Source organism: Chiloscyllium plagiosum, chromosome 2 (assembly GCF_004010195.1).
Source record: "Chiloscyllium plagiosum isolate BGI_BamShark_2017 chromosome 2, ASM401019v2, whole genome shotgun sequence".
NCBI lineage: Eukaryota > Metazoa > Chordata > Chondrichthyes > Orectolobiformes > Hemiscylliidae > Chiloscyllium > Chiloscyllium plagiosum.
This window is the reverse complement of record NC_057711.1, coordinates 82573272-82577884: the sequence shown is the minus strand read 5'-3', so window position 1 is coordinate 82577884 and position 4613 is coordinate 82573272. Positions and strand designations below refer to the sequence as shown.

The following is a 4613-nucleotide window of genomic DNA, read 5'->3' as shown; positions in this document are numbered from 1 at the left end:
GGTTAGGCTACTGTTGGAATATTGCATGCAATTCTGGTCTCCTTCCTATCGGAAAGATGTTGTGAAACTTGAAAGGGTTCAGAAAAGATTTACAAGCATGTTGCCAGTTTGGAGGATTTGAGCTATAGGGAGAGGCTGAACAGGCTGGGGCTATTTTCCCTGGAGCGTTGGAGGCTTAGGGATGACTTTATAGAGACTACAAAATTATGAGGAGCATGGATAGGATAAATAGACAAAGTCTTTTCCCTTGGATCGGGGAGTCCAGAACTAGAGGGCATAGGTTTAGTTTGAGAGGGGAAAGATTTAAAAGAGACCCAGGGGGTGACTTTTTCATGCAGAGGGTGGTACGTGTATGGAATGAGCTGCCAGAGGATATGGTGGAGGCTGGTACAATTGCAACGTTTAAGAGGCATTTGGATGGCTATATGAATAGGAAGGGTTTGGAGGAATGTGGGCCAGGTGCTGGCAGGTGGATATCTGGTCGGTGTGGACAGGTTGGACCAAAGGGTCTGTTTCCATGCTGTACATCTCTATGACTCTATAACATTAAAGTCTCCATTCTTCAAGCACCATCTTTTATCACTGGGTCAGTTCACCGCTACTACCATGCCACCACTTGGGCCGGACCCTCCAACACCAGAGTCACATCGCTCGCTACTGGGCCCACCTCAAAGTTACAGTGATGCCATTCTGCCATCGCCCCACTGCCACCAACACCGGACTCAGCCAATGAAGTCGCTGATCCTCAGGCACTACCTTTCACTGCTGGTCCTACCTGGTTAATGTCACCTCCACCAATGTAGCAGCTGCCAATTCTGATGCCAGATTCCATGCTTGCCCCTGAAAAGCAAGTGCTCACTTGAGTCTGCTCTGGGCTCATTCACCACTGCCATGAGTTTGTGCTGGGATCCCTTACTGCCACCAATGCTGTCTGAGCTCAGGACAAGAGGAAAAGAGAGAAAAAGAAAAGTAAAACTGTCGGAGCAGACTAGCCCTGGCTCAGGAGTCCTACTCCATCTGCATCTTGAAGGCGGCGGTTAGCATATCAATTGATTTCCTTGACTACTGTAGTTCAGTCGACTGCTGTATCTGCATGCTAGTTTTTGTTGATTCATGAACTAGGAAACTCGGGTCCCTTTGGTCCTCAACACTTCCCAACCTCCCACCCCGTCAGAAATAGTGTTTCAGTTTATTTTCAACCAAAGCAGGTTTCCTCACACATTCCGAATGTGATTGAATCTAGGATTCAATGTTAAAAATCACACAACACCAGGTTTAATTGGAAGCACTAGCTTTCGGAGCGCTGCGCCCCGAAAGCTAGTGCTTCCAATTAAACCTGGTGTTGTGTGATTTTTAACTTTGTACATCCCAGTCCAACACCGGCATCTTCATATCATGAGATGAGATTCAATGTTGGTTAGTTAGTTCATTCCCAAATTGACATCCATTGGTCTTCACATATACAGACTTCATTCCATCTTATGTTCACTACCAGTCTGGCTTGGATCATAGAGTCAAAGAGATGTCAGTTTGCTATAAATAACTGTTCTATTTCAATGTAAAATTTCCTATTCATTTAACAATGCCGCTGCAATTAACAAGTATGGATGTAATTAGCAAACATTGCAACCTTCTGATTTGTGACAGCTTGTTGAGATGAACTGTGCTGTCTCAATGTAAATTGTTCTATTCAGCATCACCATTCCCATTAACAAGTGTTGATGAGATTAGCAGGCATTGTTCCAATTTCTACTGTTCTAAACTCATCCAGTCTTTCTTTCAGTCATGCGTGGGACATGGCCATCACTGGTTGGCTAGCATTTATTGTTCATCCTTAATAGCACTTGACAAGGCTACTTCTTAAACTGCTGGAGTCCATGTGCTGTGGGTTGACAACAATGCCCGAAGAGAAGGAACTTCTTTCAATGTGTTTCACAGTGGGCAGTGCATTTACCAAATGAACATCATATTTCCCAATAACTTTTTCATAAATATAACAGAAAAACCTCAATGGAGGTCTATAAGGAAGAAAACACTATATATAATCAAAAGTATAAAAACAAAATATTATATCTCATAAACACGATCATAAAATTATTTCTACCATTTCTTTGGATGTTTCATTTTGCCGCAGAAGTGACATAACCAATAAATTAATGAAGCTTTATAATTTTTTTTAAAGTGAGCATACCTTTTTCTAAAGCAGAAAACGCTAGAGAAACTATAGGCCTGGCATCTCTGTGGTGAGAGAAAAACAGACTTAATGTTTCAAATCTGAAATAAAACGAAGAAGTGCAGATGCTGGAGTTCTGAAATCGCTGCTAGTGTGGAAACATCTGAGGGGCATCAATTCTGATAAAGAGTCACTGACTCAAAACATTAATCCCATATTCTCCCCAAAGACGCTGTCAGAGGTTTTGAGTTTTGCCAGTAATTTCTGTCTTTGTTTCAAGTCTGGTATGGCTTTTCTTCTGAACTGAATTTTTAAAATATTTGTCCATGAAATGTGGGCATCACTGGCTGGAGTATCTTAATTGTTTTGGAGACAGTGATGGTATGCTGCCTTCTTGACTGGCTCCAGTCATGGACGGTGTAAAAACAGTGCTGTTAAGGGGGAGTTCCAGCATTTTAACTTAAAAATAGTGATGGAACAACAATTTTTGTACATTACTGGTGAATGGAGTGAGTAACAAAGGTGCTAGATGGGAAGCTAACCAAGTAGGTTAATTTATCTTGATGGTTTTGAGATTCTTGAGTGCTGTTGAAGTTAACCCTAATAGCATTCCCCACTTTTCATAATTGTAAGAGTCACAGCTGTGATAATTTATTGCCAGTAGACCAAACAAAGTGAGAGTGGGAGGAAATCTTGTCCTCAAGAGTTGCCAGCTACTCTACAAGAACTCAATAGTGGGTACTGGACAAAGGTCCTCAAAAAAAAAAATTCAATAGCTCTACAACCAGGAAAATTCAGGGCTTTAAGGCAAGAGTGGGTTGGGCAATTTAGGAACAGAGGTGGGAATGGGTTTTGAAAATCAGGACAGGAGGAGTAAGTGGAGGTAATACCTGTGGGGTGGGGGGGTCTGCCAATCACGAAGGGCACACCCTGAAATGCTGTACTCCCCACCTCCTTCCTGTTTTTCAAAAGCAGGTTACCCACTTTTTTTCCTACGTAGCCATTTTATGGCATCGGCAGCATGAAATATGGATCAATTGACTCATTGGCAACAGGCTCAACTAACCATTAATTTTTTTTTAAATGGAGAGAGGAAATTTTCTTGTACAGCAGTAATGGTGTCCCTACCTCTAAGCCAGGAGGCCTGGGTTGAAGTTCCAGATGTTTCAGAGATCCGTAATAACATCCCTGAACAATGGATTAGAAGATACAAAAATCAAAGACAGAAAATCCATTTTGTTATACAAGTATCCAACATATTTATAGGGACTTGAACAGGACGGCAGTGGCATGTATCCCCTTGAATTTTATATGCTGTACACACCACTGAAAACACATCCAGCTGTTTGTGTGTGTGTGTGTGTGTGAGTGTGTGAGATTTCTTAAAATCCAACCTATCAGGTCCTCTGTTTTAAGAATTTTATTTTCAACTTCATTCTTACTCAAGGAAGGGTTAACCCAGTTCTCAGATGAACAACAAATGAATGAGTTCACTTTGCATCCTAGCTAAGGAGAAAAGGGGAAGTGGTGGTACAGTGATGATGTTGGTAATCCAGAAACCCAGGCTGATGTGATAGGTTCAAATCCAGCCATGCCATTTACTAAAATTTGATATTTAGAAAAAACACATATGCCAAATATAATTTGTAACGCTTTATTCTCCCTGACATGGTTGTCTTTACAATGAGCACAGGTGGATTCTGAAGATACTATCTTTCACAGAACAAGCACTAGAAACACAATAACATGAAAACAGACTTTGTCAACAGAGGCTTGGTTAGCTTTACCCTCTCCACTAAACTACAGTAATTGTTTCGCTCTAAGTTTTAAGAGAATAGACTTGCCAAAACTACTGTAAATGAACAAGCAAGCAAATAAAATGCAGAAGATGCACTCTGTGGGAAAAGATCAGCCAAGTGGGATTAATTGCTCCTCTTTCAAAGTCATTTTCGGTGCTATACTATGCAATGATTCACAGCAGTATACAGACTGAATTTCTTGAACTATTACTTAAGTCCTAGTCTAGATTGTTTTGGTGACAATTATATCTTTAACAAAAGCTTCATCGTGAGTGAATATTGAGTATTAAAGAATGTAGACTATAATAGTGATGTGGTGCTGGAAAAGCACAGCAGGTCAGGCAGCATCCAAGGAGCAGAAGAATCGACATTTCAGGCAAAAGCCCTTCATCAGGGATGAGGGGCTTTTGCCCGAAACGTTGATTCTCCTGCTCCTTGGATGCTGCCCGACTTACTATGCTTTTCCAGCACCACACTCTCAACTCTAATCCCTAGTATCTGCAGTCCTCACTTTCGCCAATAAGTGACTGACCCAAAACTGGCAAAGATTAGCCAAAGTGGTAGCAATTGTATCAGATGAGAAGAATTAACAACAAATTAACACTCATTAACAAAACCAAATGAACCCAAAATAAATCAAA

General features: G+C 41.2%; 1 long non-coding RNA gene across 1 annotated transcript in view; it reads right to left on the bottom strand.

Annotated features, from left to right (window-relative positions):
- The window catches only part of LOC122561314, a 21888-nt gene extending 17536 nt beyond the window's left edge, over positions 1-4352 (bottom strand). Inside the window, exons 1-2 of the long non-coding RNA XR_006314987.1 lie at positions 3302-4352; positions 2192-2238 (exon numbers count right to left, since the gene is read on the bottom strand). This is a non-coding gene — a long non-coding RNA (uncharacterized LOC122561314). The remainder of the gene's footprint in view (positions 1-2191; positions 2239-3301) is intronic.
- Between the last annotated feature and the right edge of the window lie 261 nt (positions 4353-4613).